This window comes from Elaeis guineensis, chromosome 3, assembly GCF_000442705.2.
Source record: "Elaeis guineensis isolate ETL-2024a chromosome 3, EG11, whole genome shotgun sequence".
Taxonomy (NCBI): Eukaryota; Viridiplantae; Streptophyta; class Magnoliopsida; order Arecales; family Arecaceae; genus Elaeis; species Elaeis guineensis.
The window spans coordinates 100,760,142-100,774,277 of record NC_025995.2 but is presented as its reverse complement, the minus strand read 5'-3'; the positions used below and the strand labels follow the sequence as shown (position 1 = coordinate 100,774,277).

The window sequence follows — 14,136 nt, the reverse complement described above, 5'->3', positions numbered from 1 at the left end:
GTTCGGTGAGAGAGGCAAGGAAAAGCGGGGGAGAGTCTGATAGAGGCCACCGCTAGCGTTACTTGTGCGGCTTTTACCGCGGGCGTCGGTGGCGTGGGACCCGCCCGAGGCGGTGATACCTTCTGATGCTCGACGGTTTAGTTGTATCACGTTTAAGCAAGGGTTGATCGAGGCCGGAGAGGTCGCGGTGATCGACGTCGGTGATGATGCCACGTAGGAAAGTGGTTTTATTTATGGCCCCCCGTGGTTCAGCAGGGTGTGTTTGGCGGAAACTACGTTAGCGCAGGACCAAGAACGCGTTCGCTACGTCTATCGGACGGGCACCTGGTATTACCGCATATACGAGTGGCTTAATTTTCTAATTTCTCAATTTTTATAATAACTTTACCATGAGGATAGGATGGTATATATGGTCCATCCGTTCTGACTATGCAAAAATAGCTTAATTCTCAAAATCAAAATGGTACCTACATATCGGATGCTGAAGAGAGCCATTTACTTGATTGTGGAATACAGTGGTTTTGATGCTACCGGCTCATCTCTTGATGCTTTTGATTTTTGAGACTCTCATGCTACTTTTACAGTGATTCGAAGGGTTATTTTTATTTTCTGGGAGTTTCATCCTTGGAGATTTGTCAAAGTTAATTTTGATAATAATATTAAAGATGGCTGGAGTAGTGCTAGCTAAAGATGATAAAAATCGAATATCGATCGAGTATTCGTACTTGTCTCATAAGAAAAAAAATTTATATCCATATCCGTCTCAGGTTGGGATGAGTCAGACTCCAAGAACAAGTTGGGTTGGATCAGATATAACAAAATCTCTATACAATTTTTAAAAAAAATTATACAATGGCCCTCTTTTGTCTCTATCTATCATGTCTCTAATCCTATAAAATATCATCTTTTTATCAAGATTAAGCTCTCAAAACCTTAAGGAACCAACTCGCACCACCACAACTTGCACATAATCCATGCACTTGAGAAAAAAACCCAATCAAAACTTAGGAAACCTCTCTAATCTCTCTTAAGTTCTCTCCTTTCCCAAAGATCTCTGAAAAAGATAATTAAAAGAAAAAAAAAAGAAGCAAAAAAAAAAAAAAAAGACAATCGATGTGGGAAAAGGTCTTACCTCTCAATTTTTTCAACTTTTCCTTCTTTTTGTTTGATTTACCCTTCGTTTTCTCTCAGTTTTTCTCTTTCTTTTTTCATCCTCAAGAGTCCTAATCATGTGGGAGACTTGGAGTGGCCACATAGAGAAAAAATCCCATGGAGACTTAAAAAACCCCTTGGATCTCTCCAATCTCCTACAAGTGCTCTCCATTCCCATAGATCTCCGAAAAAAAGAAAGAAATGAAGAGAAAAAAAAATGAAAAGAAAAAAAAATGACAATCTACATAAGAAAAGATCTTATCTCTCAATTTTTTCCACTATTCCTCTATTTTTCTTAATTTTTTTCATTTTCTCTCAATTTTATTCTATTTTTTTCATCCTCAAAAGTTTCAATCAGATGACAGGCTTGGAGTGACTGAATAGGAAAGCTTAAAGGAGTCTTTTCTCCCAATTTTCTTTTATTTTTTCCATCTTCAGGAGCCCTAATTAGGTGGGAGGGAGAGTGGCTAAATACGAAAGCTTAGGGGATGCAGAGTGGCCAAATACAAGAAGTTTAGATGGCTAAGATTTTGTGCTGGATGTGTATACACACATATATACATATATCAAATCAGGGCCGTATATGCTATTACCCATACCCGACCTATACTTGCTTCGGATTTTTTTTTCTAAAATCCATACTCGCCCCATCTGGGTCGATCAGATCGGATATTCGACGGTTGGACCAAATTGCCATCCTTAGTGCTGGCTATATCATCGGGGATCAGAATATCAGATTACTGGTGACAAAGGACTCGTATCTTTTTGAGCCTTCAGTCTCGAGAGCGAAGCTTTGAGCCGTCTAAGTGGGTATCATCTGCGCCATACGAGAGCTACAGATGGATAGGGTTTTCATAAAGAGAGATTATACCATCATTATCTACTCAATCCAGCATGATACGAAGCAGCTGTCCATCCACTCCTCCATGTCATCTGGATTTTTTTTCATGATTTCATCATAATGTCTATTCGGTATATCTTTCAAAAGACAAATAGCACGGCAGATTGGGTTATATCTTACATTGCTGAGCACACGAAGGTGGAACCTAGCTACAAATAAGACTTGCCCGTGAGTCTTGCAGGACCTTTTGTTTTTTGATTTTATGAATGTGCTCATACTAGAATGATATGATCGTTCGCTTGTACCAATAATAATATCAATAACTTTATTGTGCTTTCTGCAATTTATATTGATCATGAATAGATTTTCATGGAGAAAATTATTGTAATATTGATGGACTTTAAGTAGATGGTCCCAATCTCCTGCATTGATTTTTTTTTTTTTTGCATACTATAAGTCACATCCAACATCCAAATTGATAGCAATTTATTGATCATAGCATAACTTGATTTTATTACCATTAATATAATATAATAAATTTTAAATAACTTTATAAGTGATGTATATTAGTTTTTATTTCCTTTAATTGTCCCTATATCTAAAAGCTTTAGTTGTAGCCATGTTGATTTGCACATGCATTATTACTAGTGCAAACAAAAGCAAATTATTATGAGAAAATTAAGTAAGAACCCCCAAAACCCAGAAAAAGGAACAAATCAAAACCTTCCAATTCAAATGGAAATTTAAGCTCATTATGTCTACAAAACTAAAATCTTCTCACGCACCATTTTGGTTGATAAAATTCCTCCAAGCTTGAGAAATCCTCTAACCAATCAATCTCAATCCAAAATAGATGAGTAAAAAAGAGATCGGACTTTGATAGTAAGACTAGAGCAATAGGACTTCGTGGTGTATAGTTGTCTTCAAAATGACTGACCACTAATATGATAATAATAATTTCATGACACAAGCACGAGAAGTTCCACCGTTGAACTTTAGTTTTTTGCTTTAGAGCAATGGAACTTTCTTTAAAATGACATACCATTAATATGATAATAGAATTTTCATGGCGTAGGTAAGGGAAGTTCCACTTCTGCAGTTTGCTTTAATTTCTTGCTTTGCTTCAATTCACCATACAAATATGAGGCAAAACCCCTAAGAGACAAGACTAAAATGACCACTTTACTATCATTAAATTTCTCATTTAAAAAGACGACCGGTAATATCTCTCCCATAGGGATAAGTATTGCTACCATAATACCACCAAATAGTAAGGAGGCACTAAATATGACAGCCACCAGTCCCACGTTGAGGCTTTGCCAACAAATTGCATCCCAAATAAGCACCACGTAGCATCTCAACTCACCAAGCTCAAACTCTCTTGCCTCCTTTGGAATGGCTTGGACACGAGCAAAAAGAAATCCCAGTTTTGGTAAATTTACAGCGAAGCTTATTTGGTAAGATGAGTCGTAGTAAAATAGAAATGATTTATTATATATGACATGACATAGCTTTGACTAAGATGTATTTACCAAGTTATCACAATTTATCGAGGAATTTATCAAAAAAAAATCTAATTCTTTCAACCGAGAGACAATATTTTATGATCTGTCTCATCATTTATAACAACTATGTATTTTTGTTTATAATGAAAATCTCATCGTACAAATAAGTGCATATTATCATACTTAAATAAATGTAAAGGACTCTGCATAAAACAATTATCTAAACATATTGATGTAAACATATAGAGATTTCATTTAGGTTGCATTTGATGCATCGTCAGATAATTTTTGAAGGTAATATGGATTACTTTCAAGATATATTGCCATCATTAAATTATCGATAATATTGATTACTATGTTTGGAACATGTAGGTAATATTACAGTAAAATTACTGGAAATCTTGATTGATATATTTAGTATGATAATCAGATTACTAATAATGTGAAATCAAATTTTCAAAGTACCCCAAAACCAAATTACTATGTGTTTGGTACAAATAAAGACCAGAGTGACCCTTGTCCGATCCAACGACGATGTGTATAAAGAAGTAAACCTCACATCTTGAATATGGCCAAAGTCCTAGTTTGGCATTCTTCCTTGGAGGTCAGTTGTCATGCTCCGAACCCCACATCCAGATTGGATACGTGATGGCCACACACTCTTTAGGACAAGTTCTAAAGAATATACAAGATCTAAAATAATTCATTACAACCTCAACATCCATAATGCCTAATTTCAATAATTAGTAAAACATACATTATTACAAATTAAATTCCTTCAATCCTCTGATCAGGTATCAATACCACTCTGTCTATGCATCCGCTTACTCACAAATCTATACCATAGCAAATTATGAGCATCCTGCAATTCTGAGAAAAAAAGAGAAATGGAGGGGTGTGAGCTTTACAGTCCAGTAAAAATCTCATATATCACATCAGTATAATAATATAATCTGAAAATACTGATAAGCAATATAGTATAAAATCTCATATTCAATATCCAAAATATTATTAATATCTATAAAATATATGTTAAATATATGTCAATCATCTGTCTTATCAAAAGAGATGTGTTATCATATATCGATTAGTGAAAGCCTTTTATTCAGCATGAATTTTATGTCTTGTCATCTATTTATCTTATCACATATCCAGTTTTTTTAATTTTTTCTTTCCAGCTTTGGACTAATCAAGATCATGCCTCAATTCTTGGTCTGATTCAAAATTCCACGCGTAAGCCCATGGGAGTTATCCCAGGTATGAGCTTCTGACAGACTGTCCCAGACATAAGCTCATGACGGACTATACTAGGCATAAGCTCCTAGAGGCTGTCCCACGTATGAAAGTCTGAGCCCGTTAGAGCTGTCAATTTGGGTTGGGCCCATCGGGTTGGCTCGTCCCGTCATGTAAATGGGACGGATTGGATTTATATTTTAGCAACCTATTTAAAAGCAGATCAAATGACCCACCCCGTTTGAGTGGACAGGTCAGGATGGATCAGGACCGGTTGATCCGTCTCTTTTTATTTATATATATATTTTAAAAGAGGGTTTTAATGTTATTGAAGAGATAATCGATGAAGAAGAGGAAGAAAATGAAGAATTGAATGATAAGGACCACAATGATGATACAAAGGATAATTTTTTGGGACTTTGATTTACCTCTAAATTAGTTTGAAAATTGAAACTGAAAGTCTTTTAAGCTTAGGTTGTATTAAATATTTAGTTTAAGTTTGACAATTTTATTTTATGACTCTAAGAATTGAGATATGAGACTTTGATAGGTTGATTTGAGCTCAAATTGAATATGAAATTCAGTTTATATTACTATTTACAGATTTTTTTTTAAAATTTTGACGGGTTGGCCTGTTTAACCCATGGCCCATGATGGATCAGGTCGGATTAGGATTTTTTCAATCCGTCAGTTAAATGGACCAGCCCATCTTGACCTATTTAGAGGCGGGTCAGGATGGGTTGGCCCGTCTGGACAGCTCTAAAGCCTGTGGGGGCTATCCCAGGTATAAGCTCCTAGCGGGCTGTCCCTGACATGAATTTTTGATCAGCTGATCCAAGTATAAGCCCATGAAGGCTGTTCTAGGCATAAGCTCCTGACAGGCTATTCCACGATGATACTAATCTAAACTATATCTTTTTGTTTCATGTTGAATTTATCATATCAATTTTAATTTGAAACATTATTAAAACAAGTATATCAGATCTATATAGTCATACTTTTAATTATTAGTGCACATATATCTAATCAACACATAATATACTCATGCTAAAAATTATACATGAAACAGATGTATTTCAAGCATGACAAATCCATCCATCTAACTCCAATGATATAAATTCAACGATACAAATCCAATGGTAAAAATAACATATATAATAGTGATCATGTACGGAGATTCTTATCTCTACAGATGATCGATTTAAATACAGAAATCGATGAGCTCCTCAATCTACGAACTTGAAATCAAGATATTTACTCGATATTTTCTTGTACAATAATTGTATATCTACATGATTAGGATTAAACATAAAAATCATGCACGATTAAGGACAGAAAAATTACGAAAAAATTTCTAAACATTATAAGTCCAAGATTCTTCTAGAGTCAACCAATCTATCTAGATTACGTAGGTATCTGGAACCTCTATTGATCCATGAGATTTTTAGAGAGAAAAAATCATGAAGAGAGAGAAAATTATAGAGAGAGAAAATCGAGAGAAAATAGGAAGAGAAATTGATAGAAAGAGAAAGTAGAGAGAGAAATTTATTAGGTTTACAATCTAGATCTCAAGAACCTTAATTAATATTCTTTGCTTGAAAAATTACTACAGAATCAAATTTAATATTTTAAAATAAAGTTCATGAAATAAAATTCATATTTCTAGAATCCTCAATTGAAATTCATCAAGGATCTACCAACCAATCCCATAATCCAACAATTAAAATAAGAGAGAAAAAATAAATAATTAATTAATTTAATTAAGAAAGAAAAGAAAATAAAGAGGGAAGAGAGAAAAGAAAATCCTCTATTTTTCTCTTTTCTCCTTCCAAAAATAGGGGATGCCTATTCTTTTCTTCTTCTCCCAAAGGTGATGGTGGAAGCTCGGAACCGGCCACCTATGCTAGCTCCCATAAGCAGCGAGGCTATGAATCCATCTACGACCATGGCCAACTGTGGTCGATGGCAAAATAGAGGAAAAGACTTCAAAACAGAGGAGCCCTATTCATGCCCAAATCGATGGCTCGTCGGTCTAAATTCATGCGACGACAGTGACTGCAAGGCCAAAGAAAGGAAGAGAGGGAAGAGTGATCTAGTTACCTCGGTCCGACAATGCCAAAAGAAGAAAAGGCCGGCGTTCTTTTTTCAGCATAGATCAAAAAAACTCGAAAGGAAAACTTAGGAGAATGGCAGTGATTTTCTAAGGAATCGATAATGGTTTCTCAAGGAATTCATGAGGAAATTTAAGGGAGGGGAAGAACCCTTTTATACATGGATTTTTAAAAATTTAATCCAAAATTTTGAAAGCCCCAAACACGATTTTTTCAGCCAAAGTCGGAGAAGAGGAAGACTCCTAAACACGATTTTTCCAGCCAAAGTCAGAGAAGAGGAAGACTCCCGATGGGAGTCTTCCTTCTCCCAGCCTCACATGCACAACACGTGAGGTTTTGATTTTTTTTTTTTAAGGATTTTGGGCATCTAAAATTTGGATCTAGTCCAAGGGCCCAAATGGGGAACTGGGTTATTATATTCTTCTCTTCTTAAAATAATTTCATCCTCAAAATTAACTTTGCTTGATCAATAACTTTAAAAGTATATTGTTTATGTCATCCTCGAGCTTTTAATAGTCTGCCTTATATAGTACTTGTTTCATAAGATCTTAATATAACAAAAATTATGTGACATTTCACATTCATTCCCTTTGTATCAGTTTCTCAATTTTTTTTTCTAACAAACAATAACATTTTGACCTAATATTAAAATCTCAAAATTCTTTATCTATTATATTGATTGATTAACTCATTACCTTTAATAGAAACTAAAGATAGCCTAAACATCAAACACTCCTTATAATTACAGGCTTCTTTTTCTTTTGACCTTCCAATAATTTTAACAACTGAACTTTCTTCTTAGAAAAATCTCAACCTTCTACGTCAGTTCGAGTAACAATGTTAAATCTTGAAAAATAAGATCTGTGTCAAGATATTCTAGATTTGAACTAACAAAAGAACTATCAAGCTGTTAACAATAAACTTGAGATATCTAGAATTTTTTAGCATTATCTGTAATAAAATAATCTACTGACAAAAATTACACGTCTATGATCAGATTAGGTCAAAAATATCAGTAGCATCCTTTCATTATCAATAAAATTCTTTCTTATTTGCAACTAATATATTCTATTATAATATCTTTTGATTTAAAGGATTAATATTTCTAATCAATTTAAATCACCATACTTTTGCTGTGCACTCTGATCTTAACTTACCAAATTATATAAGTTTATTAAAGATAAAAATATCTTTGTATATTAGATTAATCAAAGATAGATCCAACTTTCAAATTTTTATATAGATCTTAGAGCAAAACTTTAAGTTTCTTTATCTTTATTGTCATTTGGGTATAGCACATTAAAATTAAATCTTGATCCACTTTCTATGTTTGAAATCATTGCATAAGCTTCATCACTCCTCAAGAATCTAACATGTCTAGAATTAATTAGAGTTAATCTTGAATTTATTTTACAATCATTTAGATAATTCTCAAGCTAACATCTCTTTTTAAAAAAATTAACTTCAACTCAAACAAACTAGAAGAACTCAAGTCAATATCTTTGTAAGTAGAATCAACTTGATTTTTTTTTCTTCTTGTAGAGCTTACTTCATCACAACCTTTAACATCAATCGATAAATCTAAGTAAAATCTTATCCCTTATATATTAAAACTTATATAAGTCATTCAAAATTTAACAATAGCAAGATATCTTAGATAAATTCAAAAATCTAAACTTTGATTTGAATAATTAATACGCTCCACTATCTTTAATAATTATAAAAAAAATTAAAGGATCTAATCCAAAGATAGTAATATAAATTATTAAAAATTTTATCGTAACATGTATATCATACTCTAACAAAATAAATTTTCTTATTCGATTTAACAATAATATCAAAATACCCTAGATCCATTTAGAAAAGCAAACTTTTGACTTAAAATTAAATACAACTTGACAAAATCAAGAAATCAGATCCATATATGATATTTTGAATAATCAAAGATTTTACTAAGATGTATATCTTATATTCTCATAATAAAATTCAAATATATTTTTTATCTAAATTCAAATTTCATATATGACCTCTTATAGGTTTAATGCTCAAAAATATTTCTCTCTCATATAACGCAATTTCTTCTGAGACCACATCCTAACTAACTTTCTTTTGATAATTCAAAATTTATAATGATTAGACAATTAACATCAAAATCAAAAAAAATATCATAATCTCCATCCATATAAGTTTAGCATTCTAAAATTATTGAGTATACCCAACATAACATATCAATACCTCCCACTTCATTTCAGGGTCAACACTTCTCATCCTCAGGTCAATCTTACTAATTGAAATCTAAGATATAACTCATCAATTCTATTATAGACGTCATATACCACTTATGCATAAATTTTATCATAATATCTATTGATTCAAAATTCAAATATTGAATCTTTTCTTTTATGTCGATCATATTCCTCATGATCATAACCTAAGTTCAAATATCACAAAAGTCACAATCTCGAGTAATCATAATCCTAAACTCAAATTTCAATTACTTGTCTTAGACACCAATTGGATAATTGATCCGAATAGGTTAGCTTAGGTGAATCAGACTCGAGCCATAGAGCCAAATTAGGTCCTTAGGTTTAATTAATTCTACATATGGGTGTTAATCGATTTGATGAACAATAATTGTATGATCTTAAACTCTATTGACCTTATCTTAATCAACACTTGACTCGATTTGATCAACTGTTAAATCGATTTAGATCCAGCATGATCAAATCAAAAATTCTTTAGCGTAATCAAATTACAGGACCTAACTTGTCTACCCATGACCAATCCCTCACGCACAAATACTAATTTTAGATCTTAAATCAAAATTTTTAGATCTAAATTCTTTGCATGAAGAGTAAATTTTGATCTCAAAATAATTTCAGATCATACATACAAATATGTATCACATACATAAACAAGTTTAGGTCATTGAAATAAATTTCAGTCCTAAACATACTTTCATATATCATATATATGAATCAAAACAGATCTCGAAACTCTTTTCAGATCTAAATAATAAAATATATATCACATATATACTGAAAAAAATCAGATCTAAAAATTTAATCTAATTAAAAATTTTAACATCGTTCTAGGATAATCATTCAGCATAACAAGTTATGCCAGGGCAATCTTATATCAGAACGACATAAAACTTTTAGATCTGAAATTTTTCTCTACAGATTTCAAATCTAAATCTTAATCTCATGTATATGACATGACTCTGATACCACTATTAGAGTTTTATGATTTCATGTATGTATATTTTTTTGAAAATAAATATGCAGTAAAATTTTAATTTTTTTTTAAATTAAATCTAATTGAATCTAAGCATACATAAGATCAAATCTTCAATCCATAAACAGGATTATCATATATGAGATAAGATTCAGATATAGAAATCAAATAAAAAAAATAAATATAAAATATATCTGGACATAGATTAATCTTCAATGCGAACTGATGATCATAGATATTTTTCGAAGGTCCCTTTTAGCCGTATAAGCATCCGACCTCTACGGATATCCATACGAGACTCTGATCTGATCAGAAGCCTTTTGATCTTACCAGGGTGCTAGCTCCCTTGCAAAGATCGCATCTTGATGGTTGAAAAATTTTTTCTCTTAAAATACTTTTAGAGAATAAGAAGATGTAGGAGGATCTTGATCTCTACGCTAGAGATCATGAGAAGAATTCTTTCTTCTCTTTTTTTCTTAAAATCTATGCACCAAATCTCTACAATAGAGATATAAGAATTTTATCCAACTTTTGAACAAAGAAAAGAGGAGACATCCATGTCTAAACATGGACAAGAGGAAGAGAAAGAGATGTCCAAACAACCAACAATTAGTTGTGTAACAAAGAAGAGATAGGGAGATAGAGAATACCTCATGCCAAGAATCAAGATGCCATGCCCTCTCTCCTTATTTTTCTTCATGCCAATTTCTTTCTTTTTGGATGTGTAAACCTCATCTCTTAACCCCCAAACCGTCCCATAAGGTGCTACTTAAATAGGTTAAGAGGAGAGTCCTAATTTGAATAGGAGATGAGAGTCCAATGAGCCTTAGACTCTATCCTTTTTGTGCCGCCCACCCAAAACTGATTTGCTCCCAGGTTTTACATATTAACAAAGGGTGATATCACTTCTTTCTTACACACTAAAAGGGAGGAAAAGTGGGCATTAATTTCTGATTGGCGTGCGCACAAAATCCGATTCAACGTGGGATGTTTTGGCGCATGGAAGGAAAGTGTTTCATGATCATGGGACTCTTAGATTAGGTGGCTGTTTTAAACCCAATAAAATATCAATGAATTCTAACCATATTAGGATCAGATTAGACTCAAATAGATAGAAATTCAAATCTGATTTAGAGCCAACCTATTTAGATTAGATGTCTCCTAATTGGAGGAGGAGTTCTAATCCAATTGGACTTTTTCTTGGTGCTTGAGTCAAACTCAATTTTTTATCCGTATCCAATTAGGATTTGGTGCACCCATAAGGATTCTTAATCCAAATAGGAACTCATACATCATAGTCTAATTAGAAATTGGATCAAACTCAAATCCTAATTCAACTGAGACTAATCATTTGATCCTTTTGGGGTTATCCTATAATCCTATTAGAATTGATCAAATCAACTTTATATTGAGTCAAATTAAATCCAATCAAATTAGACTTGATGCAAGTCTTGTTGCTTAATCAAATTGAGCCAATTAGCAATCCTATTACTAATTAATCTTCCTATAGCTCACTAACTCTTTAGTAAGTTACATAATGCAATATTTGTATTGGATCAATTATCAATTAAATTGATAATCAAATCCTGTTATGATTTATAATCATAATTCAACCGTCTGACCAATCAAAAATTTCTTTTATGTATGACCTCATAGGTTCTATTCTATCTGATGGTGAGATATATTATGATCTCTATCATAATATCATTGAAACTCTTTTCAATGGGTTGGAACAATTCTAACTCTGCCCACCAAGGATCATTGATCATCAAGATGATCCTCATGAGTCTCACAATCCATCGGTGATACCTAGCAGTATGTAGTAGCAACCCAGCAGAATAAAAGATGATGAACCTCTAAGTACAGTTAACACATGATATAGTCTCTCTATCGTGAGTCCTGACCAGATGGCAGATCATGAATGAATCATCAAATCTCAACATCGGTCATATGATAGATTCAATTACCTCGAGTCTATATATGATTCTATGAAAATTCTTTTCCATCAATCACACTGCTATGACCATAGACTTAAAGACTCAGCCTCTTAAATCTCATAGGGCTACTCCCTTCTGCTAGAGTTGATAGATCTCATCTTAATGCATATCCTACTTATACAGTGGATCAACTGTCGCCAACATCTACTACAAGAGCTTATTGAGATCCATGTTGATGTGTCAGTCAAACGCTAGCAGCCTCATGCGAGCAGTAGTGCCATCTCAGGTCAAAGGACCAGTCATACAACTGCAGCATCGAGAAAATCACTAATGAGTGAGCAGATATTCATGTGACTTCTCGTGTTGATCACGCTCAGTGCTAGTTGTTCTCTAACAACCACGTGTACTCTCGCTTCAGTGTCTCTACACTGTAGACTCGAGATCCATCTGTTCGGAGGAAGCGATCTGTGCACTGGTCTATCTAGATCAATCATCATCTCCATGATGATCCTATGATCAGGAACAATTTAGAAATCAACCATCAATGATATATGTGTCAAATTCTCAACTCTTTGAGAATATGTGTCATTATCTTGTTAATCCTTTGGATGATTCATGGACACATAAACATGAATGGTAATATAACTATCCAATAAGTACAAAATCATGTCTTAGAAATATAATATGTGCCAGTCAGGATTGACTTTTAGGGTATACATCCAACAAAAATAGGGAGAAAAATTAATAGAGAGAGAAACTTATTAGGTTTACAATCTAGATCTTAAGAACCCTACTTAATATTCTTCGATTGAAAAATTACTATAAAATCAAATTTAATATTTTAAAATAAAGTTCATGAGATAAAATTTATGTTTCTAGAATCCTCAATTGAAATTCATCAAGGATCTACCAACCAATCCTATAATCCCCTTTTTTTAGCTAGTCTCTTAACTCAACAATTAAAATAAGAGAGAAAAAATAAATAATTAATTAATTAAATTAAGAAAGAAAGAAAAATAAAGAGGGAAGAGAGAAAAAAAAATCCTCTGTTCTTCTCTTTTCTCCTTCCAAAAATAGAGGATGCCTACCCCCTTCTTCTTCTCCCAAAGGTGATGGTGGAAGCTCGAAACCGGCCACCTATGCTAGCTCCCGCAAGCAGCGAAACTATGAACCCATCCATGACCATGGCCAACGGTGGTCGGTGGCAAAATAGAGGAAAAGACTTCGAAATAAAGGAGCCCTATTCATGCCCAAACTGACGGCTCACCGATCCGAATCTATGCGACGACAGTGACTGTAAGGCCAAAGAAAGGAAGAGAGGGAAGAGTGGTCTAGTTACCTCAGTCCGGCGATGCCAAAAGAAGAAAAGGCCAGCATTTTTTTTTCAGCACAAATCAAAAAAACTCGAAAGAAAAACTTAGGAGAATGGCAGTGAGTTTCTAAAGAATCGATGATGGTTTCTCGAGGAATTCGTGAGAAAATTTAAGGGAGGAAAAGAGTCCTTTTATAGATGGATTTTTAGGAATTTAATCTAAATTTTTAAAAGCCCTAAACGTAGCCAAAGTCAGAGAAGAAGAAGACTTCTAGCCTCACGTGCGCAATGCGTGAGGTTTTGGATTTTTTTTTTTTAAGAATTTTGGGCTTCTAAAGTTTTGGCCTGGTCCAAGGGCCCAAATGGACTGGATTATTATATCAGCCCTATAGCCGACTACCACCCGCTGACCAGATTCGGCCGCAGATCAACCTCGCACTCGCCATGGGCAATAAGAAGCACATCTGTGGCCCAATCCATGGGGCCTCCGGATGAGATCACAAACACAGGCAGAGGTGGGGGAGGAGGTTGCAAGGATCCCAAATCCAGATGAAAAGGGCTAAGGAGGTGTCAGCAATGGAGAGCTGGGATGAGAGCAAATTAGCAACGATGCGGTATGAGAGGATCTCAGGCTCTTGCTCGAGGACCTTCTCCTTAGAGGTTTTGGAGTTGGTGAAGAGCCCGCACTCTTCTTCATCATTGTCGTCGTTGTCACCGTCTCCATGCCGTAGGAGGAATGGGAGGAGCCCATTAGGATGGAGAGAGAGTCCCATACCCGAATGGAGGGGACAAGGAGGCGTGAGGTGCG

General features: G+C 34.0%; 1 long non-coding RNA gene across 1 annotated transcript; it reads right to left on the bottom strand.

The window, feature by feature from the left end:
* Window positions 1-4,218: 4,218 nt before the first annotated feature.
* LOC140856110 (uncharacterized) lies at window positions 4,219-10,813 on the bottom strand. The gene is made up of 2 exons (XR_012139495.1): window positions 10,730-10,813; window positions 4,219-4,368 (listed from the first exon to the last, which is right to left on the bottom strand). It is a non-coding gene; the product is annotated as an uncharacterized lncRNA (long non-coding RNA).
* Between the last annotated feature and the right edge of the window lie 3,323 nt (window positions 10,814-14,136).